General features: G+C 38.1%; 1 long non-coding RNA gene across 4 annotated transcripts in view; it reads right to left on the reverse strand.

Annotated features, from left to right (window-relative positions):
• LOC117068447 overlaps positions 1–26,457 on the reverse strand; it is a 41,509-nt gene that overhangs the window by 10,915 nt on the left and 4,137 nt on the right. Inside the window, exons 2-4 of one of the 4 annotated variants that reach the window (XR_004431124.1) lie at positions 13,426–13,600; positions 12,384–12,548; positions 11,544–12,174 (exon numbers count right to left, since the gene is read on the reverse strand). This is a non-coding gene — a long non-coding RNA (uncharacterized LOC117068447). Of the gene's footprint in view, positions 1–11,543; positions 12,175–12,383; positions 12,549–13,425; positions 13,601–26,457 lie in introns of those variants that run through there. The other 3 variants (XR_004431123.1, XR_004431122.1, XR_004431121.1) reach the window with 3 other exon arrangements.

Raw genomic sequence — 26,457 nt, forward strand, 5'->3', positions numbered from 1 at the left:
TTTTTCTTACATAATATATAATAAACAGTGCACAATGTCAATATGGAACTAATTAACTCTGCTCATTCGCTTTCTAATAGTCCCTTGTAGGGATTGACCACAATTTATGCATCCACTTGCTTATTAAGAGTCATTCCATTTATTTCTAATCAAGTTCTAGTCTCTTCATGTAGTGGAAGTTCAGAATTAAGTGGCCAAAGTGGGAAGCTGGAAAGAACCAAATAATTATAGTGCATTTCAGGAGATTACACTGCATGACACTCTCCACTCAGTCAACTTTCTATACAATATCCCATTTCTACACAGAGCTTATCACTGCATATTTGCTTATCACTGGAAAACACACCTCCAGGTAGCAGCTTAGCTTTCCCTCTAGAGAGAGGTACATGAGTTACACATGGTGCAAGGATATATTTTCCCTCTTGAATGGACTTCCAACTCCTTTTAACTCATGTTTACTCCCCAAGCAAGTGACTAGAATGACAAACTCCACAGATCTCTATCTTGTTTTTAAACATAACATACAATCCTGATTTCCAAACAGGTAACCTTAAGTATATATGTAGAGCTTACCTGAGTGAGAGATGATGAATTGTAATTTAATTTTGCTTCCTAAGCTAATTGCATAAAGCTATATGCTGCCATTTTTTAAACCTGAGCTCTATCTACTCAATAGATAGGAAGACACGTTTCAGTGAGCACTATATTACTTCTCAGTGTGAGAAATAAGTGCAACCACATCAGTTTTATTTTCAAAGCCAATTTTATGAACCATGAGCTTAATTGAAAAGACATTCACTAGAGTCTACAATAAATACTTTGAATGTAAAAATACGGTATTTGAGAGTAATATTGGCTTTGTCTGCAGTTAAGACTAAAATAATGTCGTTTTCTTTAAATTCACCACTGCGTTATCTTTTCCCATTGACTTTTCAGAATTTTTGGCCACAATTTAAGTATTAATTTTATCACTTTAATTGTCTTTTACAGAAATTAGTAAATTGATTTAAAAATCTAAGCACATTTATTTTCACCTATAGTTTTTTTATTGCTCACTAATAAGCTTTTTTCTAACCACTATTTCCACCATTGTATTAATTTTGACTGATTCCACAGATAGTAGAAATAAGTGTTTTTATTTGTAAGTTTTATTTTCAGGAAGGGTGAGTGAATGCTACATTTTCAGTGACCTAGATTTTTTTAACTAAGATAGAACTATTACAAAATAAGATGTACTGGTATCACATGTTCAGACTGTGAGTTTTAGACAATTGTATAATATGTGTACTACTACCCCAAATAATATGCAAAGCATTTGTATTTCCCCAGGGAGTTCCCTCATGCTCCTTCCAGTCCAGTCCCCATCCTTCCCTTCTCATCTCTCCCCAAGAAGCCACTATTTGATTTCTATAATTTCAATAGATTAACTTTCTCTGAATTTAGATTTCAAACACAGTAAGTGAAATCACACAGCACGTACTCTTTATTTACTTAACACTGTATTTTTGATACTCAACCATGTCGTTGTGTGTCCTAGTTCATTCTTTTTATTGTTAAATAGTATTCTATTATATGAATATTCTATAATTTATTTAATTTTTGTTGATGGACATTTGGGTTATTTCCAGTTTTTAGATATTTTGAACACAGTTGCTGGACATATTATTGTACAAGTTTCTCTGTGGACTTAGATTTTTATTTGTTTTGGGTAAACACCTAGGAGTGAAATTGCTGGGTCATAGGGTCAAGTTAAACATTGCAGGAAATTGCCATACTCCAAGCAGCAGTGTACAAAAGTCCTAGTTGTTCCATACTCTTGCCAATGTTTGCTGTTATAATGCATCCCACGATAAATGTAATTTCCTGGTTCTTCTTCCTGTCTTTTATTTTATAGATTTTCAGTTTCTCCTACTTTAATTGATCCTACATGGTGTACCAGGGCTCACTATTCTAAGGCACAGCTCTTGTACGGTAATAGCTCAAAGTCTTCTTCGTATGGTTTCTTAGTCAAATCCTTGGCCTGACAGTGAAGGTTCTCTGTGATCCAATCCTTACTTACATCTCTAATTTTATTTCCCTATCTCCAATATATAAATTCCACACACCCTGCATTCCAGCCAAACTAGCTATAGCTTGCTGTTTCCTAACCTGTGCCCCAGTTCTTGCCTCTCTGCTTTTCTTCATGGTATTCTTCACCCTCTAGTCCTTCCCTACTATCTCTAATCTCTGCAGCCTATTTCTCCAGAGTCTCGGCTCAAATCGTAATTTGCTATGATGCTCACTGCTCCAAACAGAAAAATCAAGCTTCGGAATCCCTATAGAACTGATTTTTTGCCTTTGTGTTAGGCTGTTTCACCTTCAACTTTTATTAGAGTTCATTTTCTCTAAGCCTTTAAGCCTTACTTCTCAGTGTGAGAAATAGGTGTGTGTCGCTTCCTAGCTGTAAGCTAGTTAGAAGGTGAGGATAACACCCCATCTCTTCCTTGTTCACAGCAGGCCCTCAACAGTTCTTAACTGAAGTAATGAATAAGCTAAGTTGTAAGTGGGAATGGTGAGTGCTGCTTATTACCAGTGGTGGCCACTTATTTTAAAATGCCTATTATCTGGGTGGAGGAAATGAAATACACACCCTACCCTCCTCTCAACCTATCATGTTCATTGCCTGATAAATATGTGAGCTGAGGATATCTACTGAGGTGAAAGTCTGAGCTATGTTGTTTCCATTTTTGGGTTGTTTGTTTTTTCCCCCTCTCTGCCAGCCCCTCTCTTCGTATCCCTGTAGGAAAGGAATCAGCTCTCAATCTTAGTTTCCCAGCTTCAGGGGCTGGTGGGTCTGTGGAAATAGTAGCTGTTGAAAGTAAATACTTTTCTGTCTTTTGAGAAAGTCTAAACCTGCGGTTCTCAAACTTTTTGGTCTCAGGACCCCTTGCCACTTTTAAAAGTGACTGAGGATCCCAAGGAGCTATATTCACATAGGTTTTTATCTATCAGTGACTTTGTGTTCGTTTTATGAATCTCTTTAATAGATTAAAGAAGACAGCTGGATTCTCAGGTCGGCTCTGTGTTCATTCATTCTATCCTGGTATCACATTATGTAGTCTCTGGAAAACTCCACTGTACACTGCTGAAAGAATGCAAAAGGCAAATGATGCCTAACATTATAGTATCAGTATTTTTGATCTCTCAGACTCTCTGAGAGTATCTCAGGGACCTCAAACTTCTTGGACCACGTGCTGAGAACTGATGGCCTAATTTGAAGAGATTGTGATGTCCGTGGCTGGAGTGAGTATAATGGGGAAGGGAAGATGCCTTTAAGGAAGAGAGAAGAGTCAACTTTTTCTTTACTGGAAAGGGACCTACATCCTCTGGGTGGCTACATTCTGGGAAGCAGCCAGTGCTTCATGGGGTATGGTCATGAGGTCCATCTAAGAAGGCTAGGTTGGGGTTGGTTATCAACCTTGGTAAAGTCTCCCAGCCCCTAACTAAGGCCTGAAATCTCAGTGGTGTCAGGCTCCAGGAAGCAGGATGGCTTTGGTCCAGGGGCATCTCACTTGTGACCAACATTGACGAGAAGGGCCTCTTCAAGTGTGCTCAAAATTTAAGTTTTTAGGAAGCAGAGTATGGCCTCCGAGAAAGTTTTGAAACTTTTGAAGGCAATTTTAGTTGATTAGGAGGGGTGTGCTACTGGCATTGAGCCATTTAGCTCTGTCTGTGCACTGAAGGTGCTAAACATCTCCAATGCACAGATCAGTGCCCCACAGATTTTCAGTGGCCCCAGATATTCATGAAAATAAAAAACTTGATTATAATCTTTCTAGTTTGGAATCTAATTCTGTATAACAAATGAAAAAAAAGCATTTATTGGCATAATTTTCATATACCCTACATTTTTCAGAAATAAATCATGATGTTAATCATGGGAAATTCCACTTTGTTTTGTTTGGCATTTCATTCAGATTATTTTACCATTTTAGAAAATAACATTAAGGCAGCAATACTTATGGTAATTGAGTCACCACTACTGCACACCTGGACTCATCTGCCTTTGTAGCTGTGGCATTATATGTACAGATACAACCCTCATATCATTTCATTGTATCTTTAAATTTAATTACACTTGATTATTTGCAAATTTATATACATTTATTTTTATTAGACATGTATCTTATATTTGTATTATAGTTTAATATATTGATGATTTAAAAGATTTTGTGTATAGATAGGTCATGTGATCTATGAATTTTATTTCAACGTTGTAGGGAACATTCAAATAAGTTTGGCACAAGAAAAGTGGTGAATCTGAATCTGAGAGGGAACCCTAGAAGGAGGAAAATGAGGAGGGAACCCTAGAAACTTCATATGACCTTAGGTGAAGGCAGGTTGCAAGTCAGAGAGAGCACCAATAATGACTTCAGTAGATACATTGGTTTATTCATGTTTTCCTTAAAAAACTATGCTATACTGAAAGAACATAATAAAAAAAAGAAAAACTACAGACTAATATACCTATTGAATACAGATTCAAAAATCTTTAGCAAAATACTAGCTAACTGAATCCAACAGCATGTAAAAATGATAATCCACCATGATCAAGCGGGTTTTATATCCAGGATGCAGGGATGGCTCAACATACACAGCCAATAATTCTGATATACCACATAAAAAGAATTAAAAACTAAAATCACATGATCATCTCAATAGACACAGAAAAAGCATTTGACAAAATCCAGCATCCCTCTATGATTAAAATCCTCAGCAAAATCGGCATAGAAGGGACATACCTTAAAGAAATAAAAACTGTCTATGACAAATCCACAGTCAACATAATACTGAATGGGGAAAAGTTGAAAGCATTCCCCCTGAGAACTTGAACAAGACAAGGATGCCCACTCTCATCACTTTAATTCAACATAGTACTGGAAGTCCTAGCCAGTGCAATCAGACAAGAGAAAGAAAGAAAGGGCATCTAACCAGTAAAGAGGAAATTTAACTGTCACTGTTTGCTGATGATATCATCATACACCTAGAAAACCCTAAAGGCTCCTTCCAAAAGCTCATAGAACTGATAAATGAATTCAGCAGGCTTCATGATACAAAAATCAATGTACATAAACAGTAGCTCTGCTATACACCAACAGCAACCAAGCAGAAAATCAAATCAAGAACTCACCCCCCTTTACAATAGCTGCAAAACAAACAAACAAACAAAAAACCACCACCAACAACAAAAAAAACTTAGGAATATACCTAACCAAGGAGGTGAAAGACCTCTACGAGGAAAACTACAAAATACTTTTGAAAGAAATTATAGATAACACAAACAAATGGAAATACATCCCATGCTCATGGATGAGTAGAATCAATATTGTGAAAATGACCATACTGCCAGTAGCAATCTACAAATTAAATGCAATTCCCATCAAAATACCACCACTGTTCTTCACGGAACTAGAAAAAAAATTCTAAAATTCACATGGCACCAAACGAGAGCCTGCATAGCCAAAGCAAGACAAAGCAAAAAGAACAAATCTGGAATCATCATATTACCTGACTTCAAACTATACTATAAGGCCATAGTCACCAAAACAGCATGGTACTGGTATAATAGGTACATAGACCAATGAAACATAATAGATAACCCAGAAATAAGGGCAAATACTTACAACCAACTCATCTTTGATGAAGCAAATAAAAACATGAAGTAGGGAAAGGACACCCTAGTCAACAAATGGTGCTGAGATACTTGGCAAGCCACATGTAGAAGAATGAAATGGGATCCTCCTCATCTCTCATGGTATATAAAAATCAACTCAAGATGGATGACAGACTTATATCTAACACCTGGAACCATAAAAATTCTAGGAGATAACATTGGAAACACCCTTCTGGACATTGGCTTATTCGAAGAGTTCATGACGAAGAACCCCAATGCAAATGCAACAAAAACAAAGAAAATAGTTGGACTTAATTGAACCAAAAAACTTCTGCACAACAAAAGAAACAATCAACAGAGTAAACAGACAACCCACAGAATGCGAGAAAACCTTCCCAATCTATACATCCCACAAAGGACTAATATCCAGAATCTACAAGAAACTCAAACAAATAAGCAAGAATAAACAAACAATCTCATCAAAAAGTGGGCTAAGGACATGAATAGATAATTCTCAGAAGAAGATACGCAAATGCCCAACAAACGTATGAAAAATGCTCAACATCACTAATGATCAGGGAAATGCAAATCAAAACCACAAAGTGATGCGATATCACCTTATTCCTGCAAGAATGGCCATAACAAAAAAATAAAAATAAATAGATGTTGGCATGAATGTGGTGAAAAGAGAACACTTTTACACTGCTGGTGGAAATGTAAACTAGTACAAACACTATGGAAAACAGTGTAAAGATTCCTTAGAGAACTAAAAGTAGAATTACCATTTGAACCAGCAATTCCACTACGGGGTATCTATACAGAGGAAAATAAGTCATTATCTGAAAAAGATACTTGCTCATGCATATTTATAGCAGCACAATTCCCAATTGCAAAAATGTAAAACCAACCCAAATACCAATCAATCAATGATTGGATAAAGAAATTGTGATATATCTATATCTATCTATATACCATGGAATACTACTCAGACATAAAAATGAACAAAATAATGGCATTCACAGCAACTTGGATGGAATTGGAAACCTTTATTTTAAGTGCAGTAACTCAGGAATGGAAAACCAAACATCAGATATTCTTAATCATAAGCGGGAGCTAAGTTTTGAGGATGCAAACACATAAGAATGATACAACGGACTTTGGGGATTTGGGGGAAAGTGTGGGTGGGGGTGAGGGATAAAAGAATACACACTGGATACAGTGTACACTGCATGGGTGATGGATGCACCGAAATCTCAGAAATCACCACTAAAGAACTTATTTAGTAAGCAAACACCACTTGTTACCCAAAAACCTACTGAAGTAAAGAAAAAAAAAGAAAACCACAGTGAGATACCATCTCACACTAGGCAAAATGGCTATTATTAAAAAGTCAAAAAATAACAGATGCTGAGGAGGTTGCAGAGAAAAGGGAATGGTTAGACACCATTGGTGGAAGTGTAAATTGGTCCAACCATTGTGGAAAGCAGTGTGGTGATTCCTCAAAGAGCTAAAACCAGAACTACTATTTGACCAAGCAATCTCATTATTGGGTGTATACCCAAAGGAATATACATTGTTCTATTATAAAGACACATGCATGCATATTTCACTGCAGTAGTATTCATAATAGCCAAAGTATGGAATCAACCTAAATACCCTTCAATGGTAGACTGAATAAAGAAAATGTGGTATGTGTACATCATGGAATATGATGTGGCCATAAAAAAGAATGAGATCATGTCTTTCACAGGAACATGGATGAAGCTGGAGGCCATTATCCTTAGCAAACTAACAGGAATAGAAAACCAAATTCTGCATGTTTTCATGTAAAAGAGGGGGCTAAATGATGAGAACACATGGACTCAAAGAGGGGAACAACAGACACTGGGGCCTACTTGAGGGTGAAGGGTTGGAGGAGGGAGAGGAACAGAAAGATATAACTATTGGGTACTAGGTTTAGTACCTGGGTTAAGAAATAACCTGTACAATAAGCCTCCATGACACAAGTTTACCTATATAATGTACATGCACATGTACCCCTGAACCTAAAGTAATTTTTTTTAAAAGAAAAAATAATACATTACACCCATCATAGAAGAGTGAATGGTGGAGGTGATCATTTATTTTGGACTTTTATTATTGGTTCCTTTCAAACCTAGAAATGCAGCTCAGTTCTCTCCTGGACATTCACTGTCTTTGTTGCTACTAAGAGCTACTTGTATTTCCAATTCTGATTACATAGTTTTAACCAGGAGGTCAAAGGAGCAGCTCTAAATAATTGAAACAGATGATTTGAGAGTCTGTCGTAGCCTACTGGAAGAGGAGGTTTATACTCTTTCAAGGAAGTTTTTTATTCATATACATTTCCACAGAGATTATTTAAAACTAGTTATTTGGAAAGTTTTCAGGCCCACTTACCAGATACCACTTTGTATCAAATGCAGGAGTAGTAAAGGGAATTTTTTTCAAAAGGAAAGAATGAAAGAAAAAAAAGAGGGCTCTAGAATCAGACAGACTTGTGTTTCTGTCTCACTCACTAAATCTAAGACCCTGAACAAGTTACTGAATACTTTCTGAGCTCAAATTTTCCTCATTTATCAAGTGAAGGTGATAGCAACTTCACTGTCTTGTTGTGACAATTAGATGAAAAAAAGGAAGCCCTCAAAATAGATTAGAGTTTTCTTCTTTTCTTGAGTACTGCACACTGATCCACAAGTCAAACTTGAAGTTCTTTCTAATAACTGTTATTTGTGTAAAATGTAAAAGATGTTGAGGAGGACATTCACCATGGCTCCATCTTGATGACAATGAACCAAACCTGATGACAAAGTGAGTTAAATGTCAACCTTCTAAAAAGGGCTGCAAACCACTGAGTCCAGTCCCTGCTCTGGGCTGGCTGTGAGGAGACATATCCTCTGTACTATCCCTAAAGGTCTCTGCAGTCCCCTTCCCAGCATGTGAAAGAATTGAGAGAAGTGGGAGTTCACAGGAAGTGTGAGTTTCAACCTGATGAAGCAAGAGTTCATGACAAAGATGGCTTCTCATCTCTAAAGCTATGTGATAGGAATCCCTCATAAGCCTAGGGGTGCCTGGGAAAAGGAAAGGTAGGATCTCATTCCCGAATGGATATCTACAAGGCACGGAGGATTACTCACCTGCCCCAGAGAATAACTGAGGAAGGGGAGAAAGGACAAGACAGGAGAGAGAACAAGGACCAAGGGTGGAGATCCGTGCACACCCACACTTGGAATGCAGTTTCCTGGGTGGTGTCACAGAAAGGAGCCAGTTTTGGGTTATCTTGTGAAATCTCCACTGAAGATGGCTGAGAACAGGCATAAAGAGCTCCCAGGGCAAGCAGCTGCTGTGGTCTCTATACCTAATCCTGAGGGGTCATGAGCTTCTCAAACTTTCTCCTGGTCATAAAAGTGAAAAAATGTAGTTGTTTCAAGGGCCGGGAAAATTCAAAATGACTAAGCTTAGGCTGACATCTTGTGGCTCAGCCTGAAATAGGTGCTTCACTAAGAAATTATTTGTCAAGACTGGTAAAGAGAGGTGGCCTGCGAACAGAAAAAAGACATAAAAATCCACTTATTATTTTGCACAATATGATGCTATCCCTTTAATGTATTTTAAAGGATATCTGTGAGAAAGATAATATTTATGGATTTAAATTTATTTTTGGCTAATACACATGGCATAGACAATTATTGAAAAAATGACTTATTCTGCTTCCAATCCATTTCCAGCATGAGAGGTCTCCTTTCCTTTGCTGTCCAGTGGTCTACAATCTGATCCCTCTGTGATGTCAGCAGGTATTCTGAAAACACTGAGGAGTGCTGGAATGTTCCATGTGCCCATCTGTGCCCTCAACACATCATGCTCCAGACTGAGGCACTATCTATTTCCTTTTTCAGGTCTGTGACCCCTCCTTTTTATTTTATTTTTTTGAGATAGATTCCCATCACCCAGGCTGGAATGCAGTGGTGTGATCTCAGCTCACTCTGCCTCCCAGGTTCAAGCAATTCTCCTGCCTCAGCCTCCTGAGTAGCTGGGGTTACAGGCATGCACCACCTCACCAGCTAATTTTTATATTTTTAGTAGAGACAGGGTTTCGCCGTGTTGCCCAGGCTGGTCTCGAACTCCTGGCCTCAAGTGATCTGCCCACTTTGGCCTCCCAAAATGCTGGGATTATAGGTGTGAGCCACTGCTCCTGGGCCTTCTGACCCCTTCTTCACACCATAATTATTTGCCAGGTCTGACCCACAGACCCTGGCTGAATGACGGACGAACAAATGCACTTAGACACAGGTATCCAGTGAAAGAGCGGGCTAGGGGACCAGAGATGGCCACAGACCCCAAAGAGAGTACTGTAAAGAGTTAGCAGCTGTGGCCCTGACCAACTGGTGCTGTGGGCATTTATTCAGTATAGATTTAATGACAAAGGCCTTGAGTCAATACACTTGTGGGTAATTGCATGTGGATGATTAAAGGCCAGGTTTCTGGAGATATGAGTAAACAACCTATTTAGATAAACTCCCCTGCATTCCTTTGTACCTACTTCTTGCCCTTTGCCCCAGGGTAAGAACTGCTGCCTTCAGCTCATTCTTCCCTGAAGCTTTGCAAACCCCCCAACGGACTTCTAAGAAGTCTCTGTTTTACCTACAATTTCTCCCACCACCCTGACCAATCTCCTACAATTATTCTCTCTGGTCTGTTTTGCCAAAGAATGTGGACAAAGATGATTCCTTTAAGCACAGTTCCAAAATGGCTGTGAATTAGACACTGCTGGTACTTGACAATAACATAAGGAATGTAAGTACAATGCACAAAACAGAAGCTCACAGATACAATCCCAGCTTCTCCTTGTTAAAAGAATTCCTCAGCTGCCTTTTATCTCTGATTTTTCTATGGGCACAACTCCTAGAACACTGAAAACTTGCTGGGTTTCATGCTTGTGTCCCAAAAAGAGTCCAAGTTTTTAATGTTCTCCAGAGTGAAAGACCCCCAAGTTCTGCCTCTGGTTATTGCTAGAGGAAGGGAAACATCACTTTGCACTACTAGCCTCTGCAAGGATGCGCCACCCACAACCATGCTGTGCACATTTTAAGAACATTCTGGTGCATTTGAATTTAGAGACTTGACAATGTTCAGAGTTTCCCAAAGGATAATGGGCTCCTATTTGATTTACATCTCATGATGAAAGTGGTTCACAAAGAAGGCTCTTCTCAAAGCCGCGAGTCTAGCCCAAACTCCTAGTTTCAGTTTTTACTTTCAGAGTTACATGATAGGTATGTTTCAAAATGAAAGGTTCTTTTTTGATCTCACTGTATCACTATATGCTGATGGCAAATAGTTTAGCCTTTGTCAGCCTCCAAAAGAAAACAGCAAAACTTCATTTTGTGAGGATCAAATGAGATAATTTATGTGAAAACATCTTTAAACAATAAAGGATTATATAAACACGAATGTCTGCTGACTTTAAAAAAATATTCTTAACTCAATGCTTCTGAAGCTAGTAAATTAGAGTTCTTTGGTTACAATGTGTGGTTCTGCATAAATGCAGAAATATTGGGGAAAATGCTAAAATTACTCTTCATGCAACTTACTGCCTTATTTGTGTATGTTGAGGTTAATATTTTGAGACATATTCACACATTTTTCTCATTTCTGTTTCTAAGTATATGGCCTTCTCCATAGTCAGCCTGAAGTATCCATTGCCTTGGGAAGACTGGTGAAGTGGAGGGTAGGGGATGGGAGGATGAAGAGACATTAGAATTGCTATAGCAGAAAGTCAAAGAGAACAACATTACTTGTAAAACCTTTGTTGTTTAATAAAAATCTTGAGAGTCAGTCTCTATTATGAGAGAAAAGACTTTCTAAGGTTCCTGTAGGCCGCATTGAGCAGACTAAGAGTTGTATCTACAGGCTCAGATCACAGGCTTTCTTCTGCAGCAAAGAAGACGCCTTCTGTCTAAGACCACTAAGGGAGGAGTAGCTGGATATGCAGTGGAAGAAAGAAAAGCTCAGTGGGATAGGACAGACTATAATACAATACAGATGAGAGCCAAGCCTGAACATCATCACATTACATATCCAAAGTCAGAAGAGGAAGGAAGGCAGATGCTGGAGGGCGTGAACATGTCAGTTCTTGAAGTTCTTACCCCAGGAGTGTGGCAGGTTAAGTTCATCCAGAGAGGTATAGAGTAGCCCCAGATTACTGGGGCTGCAGTCTGTTTCTTTGGGCTTCTGCATGGACTCTAAGGAAGGAAGACTCTGCATGTGGCCACTTTTAATATGGTGATGGGCAATGGTACTCCTACAGTGGCCAAAGACTGATGTAATGGTGAGACGCACGGTTACATGTGTGTCTGATATCCCTTTCAAGACCTATTTCCCATTTGGGATCCTGGGAGGAGAAAATGTCACGGTGATAAAGGCATGAGAGGGCTTGACACTGAATGTCCTCAAGCTGTCCTCAGTTCGCATATGACATGAATGGGATCCAGATGTACCCACATGTTCTTAAAGAGGGGAAATAGAAATAATGGTGAGAATGGTCAAGGATGTTGCAGCAAGGTTATCATGGTGGGGAAAGAAGCATCATCTTGGAATCATCTGGGTTAGGATTGTGACCTTGTACTGGGAGTGATTCACAGCATCATTTGGAGCTAATGTATTGATGGGGGCCCAGTCAAGAGAGAGAACTGGGTTCTGTTCAGCTGTGCATTACCTGAGTGACACCTGCCAGCAGCTGGTGAAAGCAGGGTGTGCTTGACTCTTGTCCTAGGACCAGCATGAACTCTGATGCAGATCTGAGATGCTCCTCCCCCATTCCTTGACTATGAGATGCTTGTGCCCCACACTCTCCATGTCCAAATGCCCAGATGCTATCCTGCTGAGGGCAGAGAAGGGAGAGAGTGGCACAGTCTTACAGATTGGGTGTTTTACATAATGAATAGTTTATGCATGATTAAGATATTAAATCAGACCTAGATTACTAGACTGGATTATGTCAATTACTCCCACTCTAAGATCTAGTAACAGAGAGATGGCAGGGGGGTGGTGGTTTTGCCAGGCTGATGATGTTCTCTTTCTTGCTCTGAGCACTGAATCCCTGTCTTTATTTTGTGAAAAATCATGGAGATGTGTATTTAAGACATTTGCACAGTCCTTTAAATACGTGAGGCTTCAACCAAAAAGGTTTGAGAATTCTAATGCCTCTCAACCTACTTGTACATTCACAAGGACATACACATACAACCCAGCAGATGGCACTTATGAGAAGCCAAAAGTCCATTTTAGAGAAATAAAGATGCTCTCTTTTTTCTACACATTTGAGTGCAATGTGAATAAATGTGTGACTTTACTTCCTGAGCTTTTGCTAAAGAAAATGAGTCAAAAATCTGTGAACCTAGAAGACTCTCCAAGTGCAGTGGCAGTGACGCCATAAGGAAAAGTTCAGGCTCGTTTTATATTTAATACTCTCCAAGTAGTATGTGCTCTAGAATTAACTTCAGATGACAGAAATTAGAGATTTAGTCATTATTGTATCTGTATATTGTAACTATCAGTGTGTCAGAAATTGAAACACATCTTTTATATTTTATCATCATTTTTATATATTTTTAGATACAGCACATACTTTCAAATATTCTTGGAGGCCTTAAATTAACTTTAGCTAAAATCTTCCCTGAACTGGCAGTAGTCTTATAATGCAGCAAGGTATAGTGGGAAGAAGAAAAGAGAAAGAAGAAAGTGGGTCATGTCCACACCTCTTGGTGTGACGTTAGTTGAACTATGTAACCTCTCAGGATGCTTCTTCACCAGTGAAATAATGCTCACATCTGCACACCCTGCAGCCTTGTGGTGAGAACAAAGGAGATGCTGCGTGCCTAAGTCCTTTGCAAACTGCATTCGTAGGACGCCTCTTGATCATTGCAAATCTGTCTTGAGAAATGAAAGGCAGAACACGTCCATCCTCTGCAGCTTTGTATTTCTAGAGCTTTTGTGCCCTGCTAGGTCATTAAAGGAGGCAGTATTAAAATTCAATTGGCCCCTAATTAATTGTGCTTAATAATCTGTCACATGAAGTGATGTATCTATAAGATAGCTTGTGCAACATGGAAGTCAGTTGCTTTGTGGGTTATGATACAAAGTGGGAGTTGGAGAACCCTTTCTTTATGTTTAGCCCATGCACAACTGTAGCTGACAATGCTGGTGCCCATCCACCCTCCCTCCCCTCACTTCAGTATATACTCATGGACTCCAACTGCCAACACCTGTATCACTGTGCCTGGGGGCTTTCTCTGGTGAGCAAGCCTGGCTCAGCCTGCTCATGGACAGTGCTGAAAGTGTCAGAATGAATACCCTTAGAGGCAGCAGTCAATGGGTATCCCAGCTCTCTTACTGCCAGAGAGGGAAGACTTTTGAGGCATCAGTTCTACACTAATTCCCAGAATTCTCTGATGGGACTGAGTCCCAATCACTCCAGTGCTGGCTGGATTTTATCTTATTTTATTTATTTATTTATTTTTTTGAGACGGAGTCTCCCACTGTCGCCCAGGCTGGAGTGCAGTGGCCGGATCTCAGCTCACTGCAAGCTCCGCCTCCCGGGTTTACGCCATTCTCCTGCCTCAGCCTCCCGAGTAGCTGGGACTACAGGCACCCGCCACCTCGCCACGCTAGTTTTTTGTATTTTTTGGTAGAGACGGGGTTTCACCTTGTTAGCCAGGACGGTCTTGATCTCCTGACCTCGTGATCAGCCCGTCTCGGCCTCCCAAAGTGCTGAGATTACAGGCTTGAGCCACCATGGATTTTATTATCATTACGGTTGAGTTCCTTTCTGTGTCTTGCTTCCTCACTGTCCGACTTGTGTTTCCTTTACCTCTGAGATATGCTAATTTCCTCAAATCCCTGCATCAGGGTCTGCCTCTGGGGGATCCCAAACTAAGACAACAACCAACAATATCAGCTTTAATTTTTGACTCTTGAAGTTGGATTTGTTGCCTCACTTGTGGGCTTCCTTAGGTTCAGAAACCTTCCTTTCCACTGCTATGGTTTGAATATCCCCTCCAAAACTCATGTTGAAATGTAACTGACATTGTGATGGAATTAACAGGTGGGACCATTAGGAGGTGATTAGATCATGAAAACTTTGGCCCTATGAATGGGTTAATGCTATTATTGCAGGAGTGGGTTAGTTATCTCAGTCTGGCCTCCTTTTTCTCTCTCTGTCCCATACCATGTGTTGCCTCCTGCCATGCTGTGCCACAGCAAGAAGACCCTCACTATGTAGCCCCTAGATGTCGGCTTTCCCAACCTCCAGAACCATGAGCCAAATAAGCTTCTGTTCATTGTAAATTATCCAGTCTGGTACTCTTTTACAACAGCAGAAAATGGACTAAGCTAAGCCATCCACCCTTCATGCCCTACCCTTCCTACTCCTTAAAACAATTGAGATTTCCTGTATATGCTAATTTATTAGGGAGGAATGAGACATTTTAAGACCCGTTCAATTGTTGTTTTTCTCATTGATTCTGTTTTTTCTCTCCCTTGTTTTTAGCACTTCACATTCCTTCCCTATTCTTTTGTCTATCTCTGGACCCCAACCTCCCACTCCATGTAAAAATAAGACAAGTATCAAATAGTGCTTCCAGAAACTTATCACAGGATAAACACACTCTTGAATAATAGTATGCTTCTCAAAATCATTTTTTTGGTACTAAAATATATAATGACTTCAGACATTGACTTCTGAATACATCACGAGCTGAAGTTCTGTTAGCCCGCACAGTCTTTAACGGAACAGGCTCTTCTCGAGTCACATGTTACAGTCTAAGATCTCAGGTAATTTAGGAGAGCTCAGACACAGATCTCCTAATGGAGAATAGACACACTGGCTTAATTAAGACATAGACAAAGGGAAGTGTGTTTTCTAAATGAGCTACTCTTCTTTTTTTCTTCTCTTTCATTGGAATATCGTGGCAAACTTCAACTTTTGAGTAGTTTCATGGGGGAATAAGGACTGGCTTATAATCACTACATCACTTGGAAACTGATCCCTCCATAACCAAGCATTCACCATGAAATATGTTCTCTTTGTTTTACGAAAGAGGAAGAGAATACATTCCCTCCCTGAGCTGAGGGGATTTAACCAATCACAGTGATACCAAACCCGGGTGTCTCTTTATAACTGAAATGCCAGGAAGAGTTATTTATTTACTTATCTTTTAAATTTTGTCCGCTAAGTAATCCAGTATGATGTTTGAAGAACTCAGAGACCTTTTCAAACTTGGTGGGACTGAGAAACAAAAGAAGGAATCTTTTGTTGCTGCTGTTGATATTTTCTCCAGAATTAGAGAATCAGAAAGGGTGGTTCATGGTCTCGTAAAGCTTCTTCCATAAAATTCAATAGAGGATCAGAACGTTCAGAGTTCTTAAATTCTCCCTTTGAGGATTAGGAGGTAGTAGTTTATAGAGGTGATAGTACCTCTAAGTTTTCAGTGGGGAAAGGCATTTCCCATAAAAACATAGGGTGTGTGACTAAAATAGAGTTTTGTTGCTGTGAGCATATCTTAAAATTTTATGGCCTGATTTTTTATTTCTTTGCAAAACCGGTCTTACCCTTTTACTTAGTCAAGCATGTTTGCATAACTCCCTTACAGAAATGCCAGAGTTTCTGAAATCTGCTGAACACAAAGGGTGTCTTTGATGAGGAGGGAATCAGCCGTCCCTGTGGTATAAAGCCCACTTCCCACACTGTGGGAATTTTCATTTGGTGGGACTTTAAGGTCCCTGTGTGCTTCAAGTGTTAATATTGGTTAGTGGAAAATGGCATTTCCCACAGTCTCCATTGGCTGGAACGTTTTATTTTCGTTTGAGGTGACCATAGTTGTAAAGATCCTTAATCTCTTGTGTTCATAATTTCACTATATCTCTCCCTCAGTCAGGCGTGCATAATAAACATTCTTTCCTTTTATATGACATGCAAGAAAATTAATAAGTGCTGGAGAAAAGTGAACATTTTAGCTTTTAAAAAAGTGCTGAGTTTTCTCTGTGCTATTTCCCAACTAAAGGAGGTAAAAACTCCTCCTTTATGACCCACAACTAAAAGGAAAATGTGAAAGTATTCAGAGCACAACACTCACTGAGAAATTATAATGTTCAAGCTGGGAAAGCATTGAGTGAGGTGATGGGATTTTCTGTCCTCAGATTTTTCATTCAGACTTTCCCCATTGGTGTTCAGTAACCCCTTAAGCATTGAGAAAACAAAGACTTTGTAGTTGTATGTCTTCACTCCTTGAACAGGCATGCGCCAGGTGATTAATAATGTTTTGGACTCTCTTAAGGGCATTTTACTGTGTTTTCATCTCCCAACCTTCCTTTTCCACCATGCCTAAAAAAGAATTTATTCTGATATCTCTGTCTTTCTCTCTTTTCTGAGCATTTACACAAATAATACATGAATATATATTATTTGTCTTTATAAATGTTTTTAAACCCGATTTTGAAAACCTGATGTGATCAAATGCTACAAGAATACATAGTAATATTTATATACCACTAATGAGAGTGGAAACTGTTTGAAACCTCTGAAGAATGATTTGCTATATTTGGTAAAATTTAAAATTTGCATATCATCCAGCAATTGCCCACTTATGTTTTCTATATCTGTAAAATGGTGGCAATAATTTTATCTGTCTTATAGCATTGATGTGAGGATAAAGTGATTTAATATATGTAAAATACTTAGTAATAATATTTTTAGCTTTTACTAAGTTTCAGATTGTATCAGTAGTAGTAGTATAAATGTTGTAATTATTAATTTCCCACTTTAGAGAAACTCTTGCAGTGTCCACAAGGAGACTGCTATGTGAATGTTCATAAAAATGTTGTTTGTAATAGGAATAAAAATGTGCAAAGAACCTAAATATTAATCAACAGTGAAATGGATGAAAATATGTTATATTCATACAATGAGATACTATACAACAGTCACATGTATCAGTAAGGCTAAACTTCAAAAATGTAATATTAATGAAATAATTTGCAAAAGAATATATAAATTATGATACCAGTTACATAAAGACCATAAGTTTGTAAACAATACTATATATTTTAAGGGATGAATATATATGAAGAAAAGTATAAAGAGACACATAGGAATTATAATCTCCAAAGTCAAGGTAGTTGTTATCTCTTGCTGGGAGAAAGAGCTATATAATCAAGGATAAGACCACTTGGGACTTTGAATGGATTGAAAATGTTTTATTTCTCAAGATGCATAATGTGTAAATACATTTTCATTGTATCATTCATAATGTATTTCAGTAAATATTAAATATTCACAGCAAAATAAAAAGCAACAAATAGCAAGAATGAGGAATAAATAGCAAATTCACGAACAAGCTTTTACTTAAACATTTTTTTGGAAAAAATAGTTATTGGTTAACTCGGAAAGTGCCTTTGACTACAATACAAGAAGTTTTATATAAGGATGTCTTGATTCTATTTAAATCCTTGTTAGGGAATTGAAGACAAGTGAAAACCAAAAGCCATGAGAAAATTCATATAGCAAGTACTTACTCGGGCTGCTCACAGGGTTAAAGAAGACAAGATCATTTATCTGAAGCTAATGTCACCAATTGAGCATAAATAAGACTCCAGTGAAGCCAGTCATTCATTATTTGTTGTGCATCCCTGCAGCCCTCCAGACCCACACCCCGTGGCCCCTGTGCAGGTCTTTAGGTGTGGTAACTTGTTGCTCATTTGTGTCTGGACTTTTTCATGCTGTTGTCCAGATGCTCATCACCAAATGCCCATGGCAGTATTTCTTACATTTAAAATTTCCAGACGGCTGAGATTCAATGGAAAGCACCCATCACAGACCACTCATTCATCCAACAGACATTTAATGAGTGTCTACTATATGCCTAACACCATAATAGGCACTGACGTAAGTGTTGTAAATTTAATCTTTTATAAACTTCCCCATGATGAGACTCTACTGCTTAGACCAGGACATAAGATGAAGAATGATAATGCTCTGAAAGGCTGTCATTTAATGAGAGCTTAGGGACCTCTATCTCCACCAGCCCTACTTTAATCTCAAAGTGCTTTTGGCAGCTATATGTTCAAATGTTTTTCTTAAAAGCTTGGAGCCTTTCACGATAATCTATAATACAGAAAACAATTGCCATACATAATTAATATTAAAAAATGAAAGGACACATGGTTCGTAACAAAGAGTGAGAAATACTGTTTACTGAGCTCAGCTTCTTTTTCCACTCAGCATTAGTTACGGGACTGATTTTAAAAGCTGGCTTACTGTCGGAGACACCATGATTTAATTGTTTGAGCTTGTAAAATCCAGGGGAGCTAATGTGGAGCCTGTTGAAGGAGCATTTCCAATGAGCGACTGGAGTCTGCCAGAGCAAAGACCCTTTCCCATGACCACAAGTGGAGTTTCTGGAATGGAAAGTTGCCTTAGGAAAATCTCTGCAATCATGGTAAAAATTCACTTTTTTTTTTTTTTTCCTGCCATTGACTCAATTTCCCTTAGTAAGAATGGCAGCAGAAAAGGATTTTGAAAAACTAGAATATGGAAGTTATAATGGACCATCCAGTGCAAGGCTCCATGGCTTTCTGTGAAGGCTCAGATAGTAAATATACTTATAGGTTTCCAATATTGGATTTATATACTTATAAACAAGTTTACAACTAAACATAAATAAGTTATCATTGATTCCATAACTTGCTTAAAATACAAAATTATATATATAAACGGTATTCAATTGAATGAAATGACAATAATGGATGTCTTTTTAGATTTTTTTATTTCCACAGGTTTTTGGGGAAGAGGTGGTATTTGATTACACAAGTAAGTTCTTTAGTGGTCATTTGTGAGATTTTGGTGCCTGCATCTTCTAATTTGCAGTCTTCTATCCCTCATCACTGTCCCATCCTTTCCCCTTCTGTCCCCAAAGTCCATTGTATCATTCTTGTGCCTTTGCATCCTCATAGCTTAGCTCCCATTTATGAGTGGGAGCTCATAACTGATGTTTGGTTTTCCATTTCTGAGTTACTTCACTTAGAATAATAGTCTCCAATCTCATCCAGTTTGCTGTGAATGCCATTAATTCATTCCTTTTTGTGGCTTAGTAGTATTCATCACTACATATATATTATATATATGTGTGTGTATGTATAAAACAGTATCTTTATCTGCTTGTTGATTGATAGGCATTTGAGTTGGTTCTACATTTTTGAAATTGCAATTGTGCTGCTATACACATTTGTGAGCAAGTATCTTTTCTTGTGTGCATGGACTCTAAGGAAGGAAGGCTCTGCATGTGGCCACTTTTAATATGGTGATGGGCAATGGTACTCCTACAGTGACCAAAGACTGATGTAATGGTGAGACGCATGGTTAGATGTGTGTCTGATATCCCTTTCAAGACCTATTTCCCATTTGGGATCCTGGGAGGAGAAAATGTCATAGTGATAAAGGCATAAGAAGAGAGGGCTTGACACTGAATGTCCTCAAGCTGTCCTCAGTTCGCATATGACATGAATGGGATCCAGATGTACCCACATGTTCTTAAAGAGGGGAAATAGAAATAATGGTGAGAATGGTCAAGGATGTTGCAGCAAGATTATCATGGTGGGGAAAGAAGTACCATCTTGGAATCATCTGGGTTAGGATTATGACCTTGTACTGGGAGAGATTCACAGCATCATTCGAAGCTAATGTATTGATGGGGGCCCAGTCAAGAGAGAGAACTGGGTTCTGTTCAGCTGTGCATTACCTGAGTGACACCTGCCAGCAGCTGGTGAAAGCAGGGTGTGCTTGACTCTTGTCCTAGGACCAGCATGAACTCTGATGTGGTCTGTGGAGCACTGATACATGGCGAATATTTAACTACTGGCCTGGGATATGATTAATACAATGGTTGAGAGCAAGTGTTTCAAAACTTTTAGTGCAATTTGTGTCACAGCAAATGGAATTGCCTTATTGAATGGGATACAGAGCAGGAGAAATGTTGTCAAATTCATGTGGTGAGTTATAAATGGAAGGAGCTATGTAATTAATTGTTGAGCACAGTAGGGCCATGTTCTGGAACAATTAGCCAGACTTAGAAGCTTTTGATAAGTTATAAATCAATGTAATGTTTCCTTCATTGAGAAATTCTTGTTATTTGTAAAAAGCAAAAAATCTAGTTGAACTAAACATTGTGACTACAGAAATAGTAGAACATATGCATTACATAAATGGTAATAATTTTAAATCAAAATTTTTTGTAGGCAATAATGGGGAAACTGGTTAAAAACAACTGGTAATGTATGTGGAGGTACATTTTCATTGAGGGGAAAGGTTTGGCGGAGAATATTTGAACTATAGAATGAGCTCAGTGTTACCAAGTTAAGCAACCAATTTGATACTGACCTAATATGGAATAGGACAACCAGTCTTTCTCATTTGTCTAATACTTTAGTCATTTCAATTATCTTAATATTGCTTTGCAAAGAAAAAATTCAACATATTTTTCCATGACTGATAAGGTTGAAGAGCAAAATCCCAAGTTAGAAGCTCGGAAGAATACTGTTTCTGCAGAAAAGTTCCATGACTTAATGACAAATATTAATAGAGTAGTTGGTGGGCTTGATATTGCACATCTACCAAAATTGATCACCAAAAGCCTTACAAATTTATATAACATTTTGATGTTTTATGTCAAAAGAAGGTCCATGACTAACATTCATGTATCCAGATCTCATTCCTTTCATTGAAAGATAATTTAGATATCATCTTAACCTCAGTTAGAATGAGTATTATTAAAAAGACAAAAAATATCAGATGCTGTTGAGGATGTAGAGAAAAGAAAACTTGTATACAATATTACTGAAAATATAAATTAGTGAAAACTAAAAATACATCTACCCATATTATTCAGATATTGCACTACTGGGTACTTATCTAAAGGAAATAAAATCATATTTCAATAAGATATCTGCACCCCCATGTTTATTGCAGCATTATTCACAATAACAAAGACATGGAATCAACCTAAATGTTTATCAGTAAACCAATGGATAAAGAAAATGTAATGTCTATACACAAAGGAATATAATTCAGCCATAAAAAACATAAATCATGTGATTTGCAGCAGCATGAATGGAACTGGAGGTCATTATGTTAAGTGAAATAGGCCAGGCACAGAAAGACAAATATTGCATGTCATCGCATATACATGGAAGCTAAAAAAATTAATCTCATGGAAGTAGTGAATAGATTGATTGATACCAGAGGCTGAGAAGAGTGTGTGTGGCAAGGGTGCAGGGAGATGAACAGAGGTTAATGAGCACAAACATGCAGTTAGATAAAAGGAATAGGTTCTAATGTTCAATAGCAGAGTAGAGTGATTATAGTTAACAATGTGTTGTTGCTTATTTCAAAAATAGCATGAAGACTCGAAATGATAAACATGGAATATCACAAAGACTTGAGGTAATGGTTACCCTAAAGACCCTGACTGGACCATTACATATTCCATGCATGTAAGAAATATCACACTTGTTCCATAAATATGTATAAATATTAATTACCAATTAAAAATTTAAAGATATTTATTTTTAATTATAATTGTACAGGAAAATTATGTAACTGATTATTGTTGAAGAATTGAAGATGCATTTTGAAAACACATCACTTGTTTCATCTTGGATTAAGGCTAAAAACTATTGTCATGAGATTGCTGAAGTGGCTCAAAAACTCAATTGTTATTTCAGTCGAAATTTTACTTTAAATATAGTTATTGAAGGACGAAAGTGACAACAACAGTAGCAATTTTCTTTATTAACCACTTGTGAGATACACATATATATATACATATACATATACGTATTTTTTTATCCATGGTTGTCGGTTCATAACTTTCATAGTCTTCTTTTGTAATGTTGGAGTGTTTTAAGTTTCAGAAGCAAACCTCAAAGTATAATCTCTCTTTCTGACCTTCCCTGTCCTCTCTAATATTCCCCCACCTCTCTGATTGTGGGCCATAAGATCCTCCTTTAAGAAAGGATCCTACTCTACTCTGGAGGAAGGAATGTTGCATGGAGATGCCAAAAAGAATCTGAATAGACAGGCCCTGCTGAGTTTCCCCACTCAGTCTATCAGCATTATAATAGATATTATAGATCATACCCCGATCCAATCACGTTTCTACACATTTGTCAATCATGCCTATCTAATGGAGTCCTCATAGAATGCCTAAGAGGACAGGGTGTGTAGAGTTTCTGGAGAGCTGAACATGTGGAGGCTGACAGGCAGGTGAAGGAGAACTTACCTATGTGCCAGGAGGGTGGCACACCCCAACTCCACGGGGACAGGAGCTCCTGTGCTCTTCCAGGCCTCACAGTATATATCTCTTCATCTGACTTTTCATTTGGATCCTTTAAAATATCCTTTGTTATACATGGATTAACATAAGTATTTCCTTGTGTTCTGTGAACTGCTCTGGCAAATTAGCCAAACTCAAACAGGGGTTTGCGGGAACCACAAATTGAAGCCAGTCAGTCAGAAGTTCTGGAGGTGTGGGATTTCTACTGGCTAGAAGAAGGGGGTGTTCTTGTGGGACTGAGCCCTCAACCTGTGATTTCTGAGGCCATCCCCAGGTAGACAGTGTCAGAACTAAATGAAATTGGAAGACACCCAGGTGGTTTTCACTGCAGAATCAATTGCTAGCTTGGGGTATGGAGAAAAACCTGCACGTGTTTGGTGGCAGAAGTCTTCTGTGTTGATTTTTGGTGTTGAGAGAAGAGAGGAAAAATACAGCTTGAGTTGCTCTTTTCCACACTCATTCCCCAATGCACATATTCAGCAAACACTGAGTACAGTTTCTGAAATTATTTTTCTTCTATATATCTGTTCTGATATATGTATTTAAATTTAGTTTTACATTTTCTAAATTTATCAGCAAACACTTTTGACTTCTAACGTGTATAAGTTTTGCATTTTCTCTTCCAGTACTTTTAAAAAAATTTTCTTTTACGAAAGTATTTACTTGAAAAGGACTGGAAATTTTTTAAATGGTCCTTAATACAGTTAGCTTTAGAAGCATCAACCTAAATAACTTGGATAAACAACAGATCATGATAAGTGTTACAGTAAATGTAAAGACTAAATCATCAAAGCCTAAAGAGAGAGGGAAGACAACAGCACGTGCATGACTCCTGAAAAATGCACCAACTTGTTGTTGCTTTTCTCATTTGACCCTCTAGAAAAGCCATGAGGTTGACAGAGATCACCAAGCTTGAAGTTGTCTGACTCAAAGTCTTAAACATTTAGCATTTAGCACACATGATAAGGAAGGGTGACACTTACTGAGGGTCCCTTGTACTGCCAGTGTACGAAGTTGGTGTCAGCTCTCCTTCTTGAAAGTTCTTCCAAGTGGCCTATGCTTGTTTCCCTTAGGAGGTTTCTAGACATTCTTTTAATGGAACCATGACTTACTGAAGAGCAGTTTTATTTATTATTTTTAAAATTTTTTATTTCCATAGGTTAATGGGGGACAGGTGATGTTTGGTTACATGGGTAAGTTTTTATTGGTGATTTCTGAGATTTTGGTGCACCTATCACATGACAGCAGTATACAATGCAGCCAATTAGTAGTCTTTTATCCCTCACCCCCTTCCCACCCTTTTCCCTTGAGTTCCTAGAGTCCATTGTGTCATTCTTATGCCTTTGTTTCCTCATAGCTTAGCTCCCACTTATGAGTGAGAACATACAATGTTTGGTTTTCCATTCTGAGTTACTTCACTGAGAATAATAGTCTCCAATCTCTTTCAGGTTGCTTCAGATACCATTAATTCATTTCTTTTTATGGCTGAGTAGTATTCCATTGTTGGTGTTTATGTGCCACAGAAACTATAGCATATATATATGTATGTGTGTGTGTGTATATATATACACACACACACACCTATACACCACAGTTTTTTTATTCACTCATTGATTGATGGGCATTTGGGTTGGTCCCACGTTTTTACAATTGCTAATTGTGCTAGTATAAACATGCATGAGCAAGTTTTTTTGTTTTTGTATAATGACTTCCTTTCTTCCAGGTACTCAGTAGTGTGATAGATATATCAAATAGTAGTTCTACTTTTAGTTCCTTAAGTAATCTCCACACTGTTTTTCATAGTGGTTGTACTAGTTTACATTCCCACAAGCAGTATAGAAGTGTTCCCTTTTCATCGCATCCATGCCAACATCTATTTTTTTTGTTGTTGTTATTTTTTGATGATGGTCATTCTTGGAGGAATGAAGTAGTATCACATTGTGGTTTTGATTTGCATTTCCCTGATCATTAGTGATGTTGAGCATTTTTTATATGTTTGTTGCTCATTTGTATGTCTTCTTTTGAGAATTGTCTATTCAAGTCCTTAGCCCACTTTTTGATGGGATTGTTTGTTTATTTCTTGCTAATTTGTTTGAGTTCATTTTAGATTCTGGATATTAGTCCTTTGTCAGATGTAGTGATTGTGAAGATTTTCTCTCCCTCTGTCAGTTTTCTGTTTACTCTGCTGACTGTTCTTTTGCTATGCAAAAGCTCTTTAGTTTAATCAAGTCCCAGTTGCTTATCTTTGTTTATATTGCATTTACTTTTTGGTTCTCGGTCATGAAATCCTTGCCTAAGCCAATGTCTAGAAGAGTTTTTCTGATGTGGTCTGCTGGAATTTTTATAGTTTCAGGTCTTAGATTTAAGTCCTTGATCCATCTTGAGTTCATTTTTGTATAAGGTAAGAGCTGATGATCCAGTTTCATTCTACATGTGGCTTGCCAATTATCCCAGCACCATTTGTGGAATAGGGTGTCCTTTCCCCACTTTATGTCTTTGTTTGCTCTGTCAAAGATCAGTTGCCTGTAAGTATTTCGGTTTATTTCTGGGTTCTCTATTCTGTTCCATTGGTCTATGTGCCTAGCTTTATATCAGTGCCATGATATTTTGGTGACTATGGCCTTATGGTACAGTTTGAAATCAGGTAATGTGATGTCTCCAGATTTGTTCTTTTTGCTTAATCTTGCTTTGGTTATGCAGGCTCTTTTTCGCTCCCTTATAAATTTTAATTAATTAATTAATATTATACTTTAAGTTCTAGGGTACATGTGCACAACGTGCAGGTTTGTTACATAGGTATACATGTGCCATGTTGGTGTGCTGCACCCATTAACTCGTCATTTACATTAGGTATATCTCCTAATGCTAACCACCCCCCACCCGACAACAGGCCCCAGTGTGTGATGTTCCCCTTCCTGTGTCCAAGTGATCTCATTGTTCAATTCCCACCTATGAGTGAGAACATGCGGTGTTTGGTTTTCTGTTCTTGTGATAGTTTGCTGAGAATGATGGTTTCCAGCTGCATCCATGTCCCTACAAAGGACACAAACTGATTCTTTTTTACGTCTGCATAGTATTCCATGGTATATATGTGCCACATTTTCTTAATCCGGTCTATCATTGATGGGTTTGGTTGGTTCCAAGTCTTTGCTATTGTGAATAGTGCCGCAACAAACATACATGTGCATGTGTCTTTATAGCAGCATGATTTATAATCCCTTGGATATATACCCAGTAATGGGATGGCTGGGTCAAATGGTATTTCTAGTTCTAGATCCTTGAGGAATTCGCCACACTGTCTTCCACAATGGTTGAACTAGTTTACAGTCCCACCAATGGTGTAAAAGTGTTCCTATTTCTCCACATCCTCTCCAACACCTGTTGTTTCCTGACATTTTAATGATT

This window comes from Trachypithecus francoisi, unplaced genomic scaffold (genome assembly GCF_009764315.1).
Source record: "Trachypithecus francoisi isolate TF-2019V2 unplaced genomic scaffold, Tfra_2.0 Lachesis_group21, whole genome shotgun sequence".
Lineage (NCBI taxonomy): Eukaryota > Metazoa > Chordata > Mammalia > Primates > Cercopithecidae > Trachypithecus > Trachypithecus francoisi.